Raw genomic sequence first — 15,704 nt, forward strand, 5'->3', positions numbered from 1 at the left:
CTGTGTTTCAAGCAAAAATCTACGCGATTCTGTGTGGAGTACAATCGGCACTTCAGCAGAGGATCTGTGGTAAGCGAATTTATTTTTGTTCCGGCAGTCAGGCAGCCTTAAAAGCACTCAGTTCGAATGACTCACGGTCGAATCTAGTGATCGCATGTCGAACTCAAATTGAAGACCTCAGCATTTCAAATGCTGTTTACTTCTTATGGGTACCCGGCCATTCTGGTATTACTGGAAATGAATGGGCTGATGAGTTGGCTAGAGCTGGTGCAACGAATGATTTCGTTGGTCCTGAACCAGCTTTACCACTTTCAACTAGTTGGATAAAGCACAAGATTCGTTCTTGGGCTGCATCCAAACATGCCAGCTACTGGCGCAGCTTGCAAACTTGCGCTCAGACGGAGGCATTTCTACCAGATTTGTATCTGAAAATGTCAAAGTGTCTACTGCATTTCTCCAAGCATCATTGCAGTATTCTGGTCAGAGCTCTGACTGGACATTGCAAACTCAATTATCACATGGCTACTATTCAACGTGTTGAGTATTATTCGTGTGATTTGTGTGAATGCGATTACGGTACTTCATATCATCTGATATGTAACTGTCCCGCATTGACGCAGCTACGTATCCGGGTTTTTGGTTCTCCATACATGGTTGAGTCTGTGTATGTGGAGCTAAAATTGAAGGATATTCTCTCGTTTCTCACACAATGTGGTAAGGAGCTGTAGTCGGAAGGGTTCATCTTTCTTCCTGGAGTGAATTCACCTTCTGTATTCACCTTAAATAGGGTTTAGCAGATTGTTTGGCATCCTTCAGAGGGTACCGAATTTACTTCTGCTCGTACATACTGCGAGTCGTTCTGCATTCTTCCGGGAGTGCAGAATGGTGTCGCTTTTGTATGATCTCTAAATCCTCTCGGGGGTTGGAGGTTTTATTAACAGCAGGCTGTTCGGGACCTCGTAGAGGTTCAGAATTTCCTTCTGCTTCCACTAAATGTGATCCTCAGCAGATTGTTCAGCATCCCTTAGGGGTGCAGAATTTACTTCTGCTTTTATGTGTTTTTGTGTCGTCAATTTTTCCCATCCTCCTAGTCCAACCCTTACCATTTCCTTTCAATCCTTCCCTCTTATATATCGGGAAAATGATGCTAAAAACAAATTGATGGCAAGGCACAAATCTCCAAATATCAAGGGGAACGTGCCATTTGAGCCAATTTGTTCTGATTCCTGATTCCTGATGCGTTTTGATGGACGATGAGACTTATGTAAAGAAGGACTCAAAAACACTATCAGGTCCACAAAACTTTACTATCGTCGTTGGGGAGGATGTGAGCGATGCGGACAGGTAGATTCAAGTGGAGAAATTCGGTCGAAAGGTACTGGTATGGCAATCAATATGTTCCTGTGGTTTGAAGTCAACCAGTTTTTAGACTAGCGGAACTATAAATGCAGAAATCTATCGATCTGAGTGTCTCCAGAAGAGATTGCTGCCTTTATATAAGAAGCATAGTACACCTCCACTGTTTTGGCCGGATTTAGCGTCGGCTCACTATGCCAAAATCACTCTCATTTGGCTTGCGGAAAAGGGTATACATTTCGTTGAGAAAAATATCAATCCACCAAATTGCTCTCAGCTTCGACCCATCGAACGTTACTGGGCAATCGTAAAGAGGGTCTTCAAGAAGACTGGTTAGGCAGCTGGGAACATGCAGGAGTTAAAAAAAAATGGAGCTCAACCGTCCAAAAAATGCGAGGCAACACTTTTTCCAGAATTTGATGAAGAGCGTTCGATCAGAAGTTCGAAAATTCGTGAAGAAATAACTTATGTTATGCTCATGTTTAACCTCGCACAATAATTGATCAATATTTAGTTTGAATACAATATCGTTTTTTACCATAATTTGAAAGAAAAATTTGTGGATAGCTTATTTTCAATACACTCCTTATTGCCTCCTTATTATGGGGCATACCACTGATTTGTTGTGAGGCATATTATACGGTCGCTGGGGCATTATGCCTATGGCAAGCGAAAAAACTGAGAATGTGGTCGTTTTGTAAAATGTATTTGTATCAATCAATTCTCATCACATCTTCCGGAATCTTTGAAAATTATGTTCCTCAGGCGTATTGCAAAGAAATACATACATTTTCGAAGAAAATATATCAGTACATTTAGAAATATCTCAATGTTTTCTTAAGGGGGCATATTAAAACACTTTACCCTACTATCAATCTCCTAGTGAACCCCAGCCCCCGTATTTGCAGTGTTGGCATCATGGTTAGAGAAAATGGTCAAATGGAATCAAAAACAAAATAAACGTTTATCGTTGTTGCACGAGGATCATGTGCGTCATTTGACAGATACCAAATCATTTGTATGAATGAGATCTGCTATCCCATTTGTTTTCCATTGACTTTAAAGGTAAGATGAAAATAGGTGCCTTCGCTTCGAGTTTTTGCGTTGCTATAACGTTGCTATGGCGACTCCTCTAATGAGATTATACCAAATACAAATTAGAATACGAAATGCTACGACAAATTTTCAAGGACACATTTTACATCCTGAGGTACGCTGTCAAAGTGACAATGTACTTTAACGAATTTTCTATAGAACTAGCAACGCTGAATAGTAAAAATCTAAAAACTATTTCACCATAGTCACTGTTTGTTATTATAATTTATTTGATTTGTCTGTTAACAGACGGCTAAAAATTCACAAGCGAAGTCGGAAGAGCAGGACGAAATAGAAATATTACGACCTGCATACTGTTTTATAATTACTCGGATATGCTTCTTTATGAAAAACGATGGATTGTAAGTGAACTAATCGGTTCTCTAATTGAGAAACAAATCAAATATCATCGTTTGTCTTTAAGATAATTCCATACCGTATGAAGCTACACAGGCTCATCTGAACATTTTCCGAATGGTAAATTACTGTGAAAACGAGGCGGATTATTATTTGTATTTGATTATACCAATAGTCGTCCAATAGCGCTATGTCGCATTATTCCCTGACAGCCATTAAGCCACTTTGAAGAGGAATTCCGAAGAATCCGGTATTCGCTGAGAGTTAGTCATAGCAGTAAACGGAAAAGAAAAGTTTTCTATTTCGTAGTGTGTTAAAAGCTTACCTGCAATTCTTGTAGGATGTAGATTTTGATAGGAAGCTTATTGGCCGTTATCTAAAAACGCGACATATGTTTATTCCAAAATAAATGTTTGTAGTTAAACACGTGAACTGTCAAACACAAACTGTTTCATCTTGAGATCATTTGAAATGCCATCTTGCAAGCCCTAATATGGAAGAAACACAATCTAACAAAAAAAATCAACGTCATTCTTGTCTATAATCACGTGTGACTCTTGGTACAATAACAAAATGATAATTGCAACATAGAAGTTCAATGCACAAATTGGAACCAAAAAATATCTGCGAATTAAGTAGAAACCAGACGCAACATAAGCGCAAAATCGAGTGACCCGAAAATCACGTTTCTCAGGTACAACGGAAGCGAAAAATATACATTTGCATTCGAAAAAAATAAGCTGTCATTCATTCATTTCTGTCGTTATAGCAACGTAGCACTGAAAGTTGAGACAGGCTGGCTCGTACGATCGATTTCCCATGAAGCACTGCAGACTATCAGACCTCAAGACGTTGCTAGAATCGAAACTGCTGAAACGAAAAGTTTATTATTTTCGGTTTGACTTGTACTTTTCGGTGTTTATAAAACCTTTCAGAATGCATGGAAACATAATACTACGTCTGGTTTGATTGTTTCAATATCGCTGACTGCCCTCAGGTTTTTTTTATGATTACTAGGCAACCTGTGGATCACCTGATACAATATGTTTCATAATTTAACTTTTAAAGCCTAGGGTGCCCTAAAATTCTGCTTTGACAAAAATGATGAACTAAGTAACCAACTAAAACATCAGCATTAGTCTGGCTCATTAGTTTTTTTCCTCGATATTTATAATTAGTGAGATAATCAAAGATTCGGCGCCAACATGATTCCATCCGACCGGTCGGCATCCGGAACAGCTTTACTGCTCGCATTTCTTTCCCATTTTTTTCACTGAACCATTTCTCGCGGTTTTCTCGTAATAAATATTGGCAATATAATGCTGAAATGAGCCGTTATCTGGCGCACGACACCTGCTTGACAGGTTCGAAAGTGATCAATCATCGCGAGACTTTGGAAACGGCAGTCCGTCTACACACCACAAATGAGCTAGTTCTTGGAGGCAGCGAAAATAACCCTTAGATGTGGAACTGAGTTCAGTGAATAATTGAAAACCGACATTGAAAGCGCTGCCACGGGTGCTTTTAGTCGTACTTGAATTGAACGAACCTATAATTTTTGAGTGATTTTTGCCATTTCAGAAAACGGACGTGCGAGGGTTCATTGGCGAAACGTTTATATTGGCGCCTACTTCACGTCTGTACCCAAATTCGTCGCGGCCAAACAAGTGTGAACTAGTAGCCAAGATAATCAGTCATCATTCAATAAATTTGGATCAGTCTGCGCATTTTGACAGCTCGACTTTTGACTTACATATTTTGCTGCACGTTTGCTTTGTTGTGACAAAGATCACGGAATTTTGTATTTTTCCTCTTGATTATCACCGTTGATGGATTCGAAATTAAATGTGCGAAAACTTCCGGATTTGATTTTTTTTTTAATTTTCGTGGTACAAATTTTCGAGGACACGTTTTTCGCTATGCGGTACACTGTAATAGTATGTTCACATTAGCGCTGATATCAAGTGATATACGGATATACTTGATATCCGATGATATCATGTGCGATATCACTTGATATCCCATACAATTTGATGTCAACGCGTATTATCATTTTGGCATGATATCCGGGATATCATGTACGATATCATATCGAGTTGTCAAAAATCGCAACTAGCAACACGGATAATGGCATTGAACGCACTCATTTATGAACGTCACTTTGAGAGTGACAATAAACACTCATTATAATTTCGAATTTTTCAACGAATACTGGCGTTCGGAGACCATAAAATGCAAGACTTCAATTATTGATTCAATTTTAATAGAGAAAGGTGATCTTATTTCAAATGAGAACATTCAATATAATACATTGATTGTCAAACGATATCATTTCGATCATATGTGAACACTTCGACATGATATGCATATCATCTCGGTATATCAAGTGATATCAGCCCTAATGTGAACATGGTATAAGGGTACATTGCGACAGTGTACTTTTGCAAATTTTCTGTAGTACTGGCAATGCTGAAAGTCGAACACCAAAATTACCATTTATTATTCTAATAAATAGCGGTTTGTCAGAAAAATGTTGGCATTTACTGCGTTTTTCCATACTAGGTAAGCCAAACTTTGTAGTATTTGGAGGCTAAGATGTTATTTTGTTGCTTTTTAGCTTATTTGGAAGAACGGGACGTCCAGTGATTTATGTTCAACCAATCCTTGCTTTTTAGTAATTTCAGATGGAAGTATACTAAGATAATAACATCACCGACCGCCTATCTGCGGAGAATTCAATATTTGACCTTTTTGTCTCGCTATAGCCCGAATAAATTCAACTACGATCGCCTTATCAGCGTTAACGAGGCTGATTCCATTCTGTGCACCTTTTACATGCTGACCAAAAGGAAACAAAACATTAAGGATAAAACAAGTTATCAAAATACTCAGCTCAAAATAAGGAAAACAGATCATTTTTGTGGTAAGGGAATATTCCTATGCAAATCTACGGCAAAATGCTACTATCGGATCATTGATCAAGTTCGAAGATCAAATGGCTGTAACTTTTGGTTCCGGAGATATGAATGTATAAGTGACGTAACCGACAAAAAGCGTTGTATTTGAACGCGCTCAATTTTCTCAGAGATAGCTGATCCGATTTTAACAAACTTGGGCTCGTTTGAAAGCTACTGTCGTGCCATTGATCAAGTTCGAAGATCAAATGGTTGTGACTTTTGGTTCCAGATATATGATGGTATAAGTGACGTAACCGACAAAACACGTTGATTTTTACCGCTCTTATATATATAAGGGTGCCAAAATTTTGGGATCAACTCTATTTTCGTAAAGTTCTAGTGCTCAAAAGTTTAAGCACCTCGAAAAAAGCCTTCATGCAAAATTTGACCTAAATCGGACATGCTTAAGGGGTGCTGCCCGGTGGTAAAGGTTTGACAATTTTCGATCTTGAAAAAGCACCATAGCGGGGAGTACATGAAATTTCCAAAATCGAAAATTTTTTTTGATGCCAAAACTCTTAAAACTGCATAAAACATCGAAATTTAGTGTCATCTCAAAAAAAAATTTTTTTGAAAAAATCAACTTTCTGGGACTTAGAAAAATTGTCATATTTTTTCTAAGTCCCAAAAAGTCGATTTTTTCAAAAAAAATTTTTTTAGAGATGACACTAAATCTCGACGTTTCATGCAATTCTAAGCCTTTTGGCATCAAAATTTTTTTTTCGATTTCGGAAATTTCATGTACTCCCCCCTATGGTGATTTTTCAAGATATATGAAAATTCCACTAAGTGGACTAAGAAGGCTTTTTTTAGATTAGCATTACTGTTCTCATACCAATAGCCTCGTAAATGTCAAGCACTAGTTTGGAAAAATTATGCTGACTGTGTGACATAAACACTGAAGCATGATTTTGTGAACTACTCGAATCAATCTGAATCAATTGGTGTCAAAATTAGTATCCAAAATTATTTAATAAAAGTATGAAACATATTTTCATGAGACTGTTATGAAAGAAGAGAAAGGCATTATCACACCACTAGGTGGATTAAGAAGGGTTTTTCAGATTAGCATCACTCTTCTCATACAAATAGGCAACGCAAATGTCAAGCACTAGTTTGGAAAAATGATGCTGACTGTGTGACAAAAACACTGAAGCATGCTTTTGTGAACTACTTGAATCAATCTGAATTAATATAATAAAAGTATGAAATATATTTTCATGAGACTGTTATGAAAGAAGAGAAAACACTAGGTGGATTAAGAAGGGTTTTTTTATCGTACCAACGCGAACCGGTGCGCTTTTTAGGACGGTTTGAATGTTTTGACACTCATCACCTTGTAATTCCGGAACCGAAAGTCAGATCCAGATGATAATCAGGAGTTATGTATGGAATCATGGGAACTTTTATTTTAATCTAAGTTTGAAGAAATTGGCCCAGCCATAACTGAGAAAAGTGATTTTGTCCCATTTTAGAGTTTATGACCACTGGAATGCGGGGACTGGTAACGAAATTGATACGTTTGGCCATCAACCGACAAGGCCTATCGATTGTAGTTGATTTGAACACCCAGGAACCCCACCGGAAGTCGGATCAAGTTGAAAGTTTTGTATGAGAACCAAAAAACCATTCATTGGAATCCAAGTCTCTTAGAAAAATGATGCTTTTCTCACAATCATATTGAGAAATTGATACAAATTTGACCACCACTTCCAGGAACTGGATCCCGAGAAGGGTATAAAAACGATGTTTCTATAGATATCAATTAACAAAACCTTTGTATTGTAACATTTTATAAGAATTAGCGTTTCTCGCATCATTGTTTTGAACGAGGGTTTATAAAATTTTTACACTCATCATCCTATAATGCTAAAACCGAAAGCCGGATCTGAACACAATTTTTCATGTTTTTTTTTCAAATCCTTACGGGAATCCATAGTCATCGTAAATAGGCGGTCAACCGAGCAGATTCCGGCTATCCGCACTCACTTTTCTCGGAGATGGCTTAACCGATTTTCACGAATTTCAAATGAAAGGCGTTGTGGTTCCATACGGAGTTACAAAATTTTATCCGGATTCAACTTCCGGTTCCGGAAATATTGGGTTAAGTGCTGAAAATTTTATGCTGTCACCTAAAAAAGCGAAGCAAAAACCGTAAAAAAAATTCATTCTGAACTCGAACTCGGCCAAACAATCCGATGTCGGCTATACTGATTATCGCACAGTTCGAAAAAATCGTGTGATTTTACATCTTATAAGATGCACATAAATGGAGCGTCGTATTTCACACAAATTTATATTCAAGAACATGTAAAATTGTGTGATATAAAAATTACAACGCTTGAATTCGAATGAAATAAAACAAAAGATCGACAACAACAGCGCGAATTGAACCGAAAAACATTGAATCACAAGCACATCGATAACTCGAATGAACCACAGAAGCACATATCTGTTCGTTGAATAATTGATACATATAAATCCATACAGCGGAACTTGGTAGCCAAGTGCAAATTACGCTCGGAACGTGTAAAATTCTGTGCGAGTGAAATATTGCGTCATTTGAAAAAATAAATAGTAGTGAATTGTATCGTTTGTAAGAAGTGTATCGAAAATAAGCTATCCACATACATTTGTGTTGTGCACATGTATTTGTGATGATTTTTTATGCTCAGATCACAGCATACTGTGCGTTTGGCTGTCAGCTTTCGCTTGTTTACTTGTTTGTGCGGTTGAAATTCTGCATTTTCAAAATGTCGCGTATTGAAAAGGAAGTGAAAATTAGGATTCTGGACAGATGGACAAGTGAGAAGGGTATTACTATGCGAAAATTGGTGAAGTGGTTTGGAATTCATCATGCCAGTGTTAAAACCATCATTAATAAGTTTGAGGAATACTATTCTTTGGATGAGCTACCAGGAAGAGGTAGAAAACCCGGTTCTTCCAACCCGAAACTGAACCAGAAAGTGGTATCTCGAATCATAAAGAATAAATCAATGTCAATACCTGATTCGGCCAAAAAAGCAGGAACGAGTATCGGAATGATCCAGTGTATCATGATGCGAAATCACCTGAAGACTTGCAAGAAACCAAAAATCTCGAAACAAAGTGTAGAACACAATAAGCAAGCAGCAACAAGGGCCCGGAAATTGTATTCGCGTCTTTTGCAGGGTCCGGATGCATGCGTTTTGATGGACGATGGGACTTATGTAAAAGAGGACTCAAAAACCGTTCCAGGTCTACAATACTTTACTGTCGTCTTTGGGGAGGATGTGAGCGATGCGGACAGGTCGATTCAAGTGGAGAAACTCGGTCGAAAGGTACTGGTGTGGCAAGCAATATGTTCCTGTGGTTTGAAGTTAATCATTTTTTATACTACCGGAACTATAAATGCAGAAATCTATCGATCTGAGTGTCTCCAGAAGAGATTGCTGCCTTTATATAAGAAGCATAGTACATCTCCAGTGTTTTGGTCGGATTCAGCGTCGGCTCACTATGCAAAAACCACTCTCAATTGGCTTGCGGAAAAGGATATAAATTTTGTTGAGAAAAACATCAATCCACTAAATTCCCTCAGCTTCGACCCATCGAACGTTACTGGGCAATCGTGAAGAGTGTCTTCAAGAAGACTGGTAAGGCAGCTGGAAACATGCAAGAGTTCAAAAAAATTTTTGCTCAAGCGTCCAAAAAATGCGATGCAACACTTGCCCGGAACTTGATGATGAGCGTTCGATCAAAAGTTCGAAAATTCGTGAAGGAATAACTTAAATTTCATCCGGTTTCTTTATGCTCAAGTTTGACCTCGAACAATAAAGGATCAATCTTTAGTTGGAATAAAATATCGTTTTTTATCATAATTTGAAAGAAAAATTTGTGGATAGCTTATTTTCGATACACTCCTTAGAATTACGTCGCCAGTAAAATTCATAATTTTTTACTGACGTTCAAGAGGTTAGGTGTCTTAACAAAAGCTTCTCAGTATTGTATGACACGTCTGTTGGAAGAGGGCCCTTAGTTTATATTAAGGGGATAGTACCAATTTCGAGTAAAAAAAATCTTTTCATTCAATGAAATTTTTTTTCACCTCGCAGTTTTGAAGAAAATAAAATTTTGCGTGTTTTTGCTTTTGACGTAATTTCTGCACAAAAATTATTTATTTAGATATACCATTTTTACTGTAAAAACAGTTTTTTGAATTTATCTTCGCAGAATCTATTTTTATTACATATTACATATCTACTACAAAGTTTTAGATAACATTGAAAGAAAACTTGAATGAAAGCCAGTACAAACTTTTGACGGTCTTTTTCCAGTTTCCGACCACTGTGCGGTATTATCGAGCCGCACCGAGTGCAAGTCGGTTCGATACGGAACATTGCCAAACGAGCAGTTTGCTATCCATCGAGCGGGTGACAATGCGAGTGCGAGTTTCAACCATCCGCTCTGCATGAAGGCGGCAGGCTTTGACTGAGCAAAAAAATTGTGACAGAACCTATATTTATAGATTCATTGTTGTGCAAAAGTTCTCACGGTTTAGAAAGGTAGAAGGAGTTTTTTTTTCATGTATGACGTGAAGTCTTCATATACCGACCGAGGCTGAACTGCTACAGAATGAAATGCGATGTGAAAAGTCACGATCAAAACTGTTGGCCATGGTAGAAGAATCAAGAGGATGACATCATTATAACATGCTGTAATTGGCTCTTTAAAACATAGGTCAATTCAAATCGATTTTTCAATGATATACAATTGAAACACTTTAGTGTTGTTTCGATACACGTTTGTCAAAGAGACATTGAAAGATATTGTTCAAAACTTTTGAGTATTATAACCCCATGGGCATTGGATATGGTATTGACCTTTTGTGTAAATTTCTTCCTTTTCTTAAACTGAGAAAGTAAACCTATCACAACGACATTAGCTATATAATATCGAAACGCGTTTACCGCCGATTGGCACTCGCGATAGCGTTTTTTTTTTTGAATTATTTCAGGTCCATCGAAAGAAACAACAGAATCACGGACAGAGGACACTGTAATGATTTCCGGATGAGCAGAGCAATTAAAATCGCAGGAATCCACACGATTCGGTTTCTAGCGATTCAAGTCAAGGGGGCAAGAGAAAAAGAGATAAAAATAACACCTGGCGCCAGTAAGATCTTTGCAGCAACGTCGTCATCGTCTGGCAGGTTTCTCGTGACCCGCGAAGAATCAGTATTTACATCTCATCTCATCGCCAGTCAGCCTCAGAAATTGATTGATATGCTTAGACCGAGTTTACAGTTAAAATTGGTTCTGTTATTTTCTCTTCTGTAGATCGAGTTGCATCTTGCACTGGAGGGAGGCTCGGTGAGAGTGAGACAATTCCTGAAACCATCATTCCATGGGGACGGGTTTTTGTTTTTCGATGTGGATGGCAGTAGCACACACAAGAACTCAGCACTAAACATAGCCGGAGAATGCGGGTCGCGATATTCTATAATTAAACGTGGTCATGTTGAAGGTATGTTTGGCTATCTGCTGTAGATAGCCTAAGCGGGACTTCTTAATTGTTATTTATTACGAATAAATAGATCATAGTTTAATCGTTATTCTATGGGCGGGAAATTTCAGAAGCCTAACCTGAAAGTAATTTTGTATCCTTCGTTCGTTTCCGTTCATTCAAACTAAGATCCGTTTACCGTTGGTCGTAGGTCCGGCTTTTAATGCAAATTTCATTCCTGCTATTCAATTTTACAGTATGTAGTTACACGGTCTTCATAGTAACCGGCAGTAGTTGGACATATTGCTGCTAAATTGCCACCGAACACGTAAACCTGCTCTTAATATGGAGAATTTATATGGTTTAGGATGAATACCACTGTACTCCAACCTGGCGGTGTTTTCTTTTCAGTTTACTTTATATTCTAAACACTGACAATAAATTCCCGCTGGACAATGTTGTAGTGGAGGGCAGTTATACATTTTCTCCGGCCGGTAGTTGGCTGACAAAATGTGACAAGTTTTATTTTTTTATTACGTTCATAAAGTTCATCGATTTTTTCTTAGTACAATTGGGTAGCGAACTTGACCTTCTGGCTTGTTCGCCATCCCGAAGAAAAAAAAAACGATTTTTCGTTCGATTTCAAGTTCATGGAACCTTGTGCTACTGTAGGCGACCAGTTGTTCCTTTTTGCAACCGCCTGGTGACATGAACCTATGAAACAACGTGAAGTTTCTTGTTTTTTTTTCAACGGTGTTGTGTAACATGCCTGTATGAAGCACGAAAAATCCTCACATTACAGGCCATCGTCGTTAGCAACATGCTGTTTGCCGGACGACGACGTGGTCAGCCATTCGTGGGAATTGGTGGTGGACACCGTGCCACAACTGGAACCGGAAAACGGTGTACAGTTCTGTATGATGGTCCGATTTCGCAATCAAGCATAAAATGTTTTACTTCTCGTTCTGTGGAAAAGTTGAATGACAGAAGGAAGGAAATTAGAGTCGACAACACGCGCAAATGCATTATGTTATACGCGTTTTTACCGCACAGCTCAAGTTGACTTAGGATCGTATTGACTGATTCCGGAAATGGTAAGAAAAAAAATGTACATAAAATTCAAGTATATTTGATGTTCAGGGGTTAAAAAATTTCTTATATCAGTAGCCATGTGTTTCGAAAGCAAGAGATATTTTGTTTCAGTACGATCCTAGCAACAGCTTACTATTGTTTTACATACTAAAAATCAAAGCTCAAACCCGCATGGCGTTTTGGCTACCTGGGCACCAAAAGGCTGCCAGGACCGATTCAGTGACGGCTGTCAAATCTAATTTGCAAAATATAGTCACCTGTATCTTAGTTAGCCAAGAGTTTTTATTTTTTCATCTTCGCTGAAAATGTCAGATTGCGGTTGATGAAAAATGGGTGAGTTAAAGTAAAGTTCGATTGGATGTGGAATTTCTATTTTCATTCAGAATATTGCGATAGAATATGGATTTTTCATTCTGTAATTTGTTCCATATTCACTTTTATAGAAATACATTATTCGCATGAAATACAGAATGGAAATTTCACAATCGATCAGAATAACCTAACCGACGACACGACCAGGCACTCCGAAGAAAAATCTGAACAAAAAGTGTTCGTGAGTGATTTACCGCCAGTTACCATAAATATAGCGACCCCTCGATAATCATGAAAATAATCTTCTTGAGCAACACTGTTTGAATTGCTATGAACTAGTTACCAAGGAGCGCTTTAATAAATAAACAAATCATTTGAGAAAGTTGTTAAAATTTTTGTATAAATTTAAATTTTGTTACAACGTTCTTTTTGGATTTACGCCGACCACAATAGTACAATAACCAAATCTGGTACTAGAAGTAGTGTTGCTACAGAAAGGCGTCGTCCTATATCATCCACAGCTACCCATTAGCTCTATCTGCACTGTATTCATCTAACTCATCCATGATGACGGTCTTTCTTTTTAGAAATATCCAGTCGAGTTTCCGAAACACATCATTTTTGCTTAATATACTGTCAACCAATCCGGAAGTTAGTACCAGTCTTCACAAAACGAAAATGAGACTTCATTGTTAAATTGTATCCTACTCTTCACATTCGACTACTTCAACAAGTTCCAGCCGCCTTACGGTAGACCGTAGTTACAGCAAACACAAATATTTGTATTTGGTTACAGTCTGTTTTCGGTTTGAGACACAAACAATAAAATTATTTGAAAAAGACCCGTTTTCACTGAAGGCTTTCGATGTGCATTTCAAAGCCTATAATTTCGATCAGATCTAATATCCTGAGAAATTTGATTCCCGTGCTGTTCAAGTGTCTTTCATATTCATCAAAGTATACACGCACTTTGCGAAGACCTCAAATCCCTGAGAGTAGAAGTAGAGAAGTTTCCAAAATATGACAGCGCATTTTGTCACAAGATGTATGCTGATTAGCAACGAGGGCTGAACGATTTGGAACAAGTGGCGAATTGAAATGGTTATACTTTAGAAAGACATTATAAAAGAACAAATATGATTTCGATACTAAATTCTGTTGATCGGACTGATAAAAAGTTTCGCAATGAATGATTGCAAAACTTAACACCATTTAAAAACTCATTTACATAGCAGATTTCATTATAGATCTAAGTATGGTTACGTTAAACCTTTCAACAAACATCCATGAAAATTGAATTGTCTGGAAGTCATTTTTAATATGTTCGAGCTCCAGCAAGCCTTAACGAAGACCTCTATCCGATTAAACTAAATGATAATTCCACTCGAAGCAGTTTGTTTTGTTTACATTTTCCAAGTCTTCAATATGCAGTAACCAAGGTTATGTTAACTGTTATTAAAAATAAATAATCAATTAACTTGTGTTGCCAGTTTCAATAGTTTTTCAGGCGATTTCGTTTTGACATTATCAGTTACTGAGGGGTAGTTAAATTTGCGATACAGTTTCGATAGACGAGTGGCAGGTCGTGTCGTCGACCTAACTAACTTGATTCCAGTCAATAAAGCACTACTAGCGTCTTGTGCTACCTCAATGCTATGTACAGTACAGGTTCAAGTTTAAAAAATACGCGTATCTGGAATTCGAAACTCTTCGACTATACTTCGAGACCAGCCGCGCTGTAAACGGGTGATGTGATTCCCAAAACTTTGATCACCAGCAAAAATCATCCGTCAAAAAAAGAAGCACGTGCATCTTTATCGATCAAATCGAACGCTGATATATATATGATGGTGATATATTATCTTCTGTATTGTTTGTTATTGTTGGCTAATGGGCATTTATTTATTGAAATAGTTTTTTTCAGAAGCCCGTTCGTTAGTAAAGAAAACAAAAACGACAGTACTCGATGTTGAAATTATCATCATTTGTCACTCAGGTGATTTGCTTTCGTCACTAGATTTGGATACTTTTTCGACGGTTCAACGCAACATACCTGTTCGCACATGCTTAACGGAGGCACGTCCGGCCACCCCAGAATTTGTTATGTCTAGCGTAACAGATCGGCTGAAAAGTTCGTATCGTTTCTATGAGAGGGCGCCACTAGAAATAAATCCATACCATTTTCAGTTAGTACCAACCTTCAAAAGATACGTGTATAAATTTGACAGCTGTCTGATTATTAGTTTGTGAGATATTGCATTTTGAGTGAAGCTACTTTTGTTATTGTGAAAAAAAAAAAGGAATTTCGTGTGTCGATGAAACACTACTTTTTGATGAAAAAAAGTGCCGCCGATACCAAAAAATGGGTGTTATCCAGACTCAGCACCGGGCGAAGCAACAATTCGTAAGTGGTTTGCAAAATTTCGTACTGATCATATGAGCACCGAAGACGATGAACGCAGTGGACGTCCAAAGGAGGCTGTTACCGATGAAAACGTGAAAAAAAACCACAAAATGATTTTCCATGACCGTAAAGTGAAGTTGATCGAGATAGCTGACACCCTAAAGATATCAAAGGAACGTGTAGGACATATTATTCACGAATATTTGGATATGAGAAAGCTTTGTGCAAAATGGGTGCCGCGTGAGCTCACAATCGATCAAAAACAACAACGAATTGATGATTCTGAGCAGTGTTTGGAGCTGTTATATCGAAATAAAACCTATTTTTTTCGTCGATATATAACAATGGACGAAACATGGCTCCATCACTTTACTCCGGAGTCCAATCGACAGTCAGCTGAGTGGACTGCACGCGATGAACCGAACCCAAAGCGTGGAAAGACTCAACAATCGGCCGGTAAGGTTATGGCGTCTGTATTTTGGGATTCGCATGGTATAATTTTCATCGACTACCTTCAAAAGGGAAAAACCATCAACAGTGACTATTATACAGCGTTATTAGAGCGTTTGAATGACGAAATTTCAAAAAACGGCCTCATTTGAAGAAGAAAAAAGTTTTGTTTCATCAAGACAATGCACCGTGTCACAAGG

The sequence above is a fragment of the Malaya genurostris genome, chromosome 2 (assembly GCF_030247185.1).
Source record: "Malaya genurostris strain Urasoe2022 chromosome 2, Malgen_1.1, whole genome shotgun sequence".
NCBI classification, from domain to species: domain Eukaryota; kingdom Metazoa; phylum Arthropoda; class Insecta; order Diptera; family Culicidae; genus Malaya; species Malaya genurostris.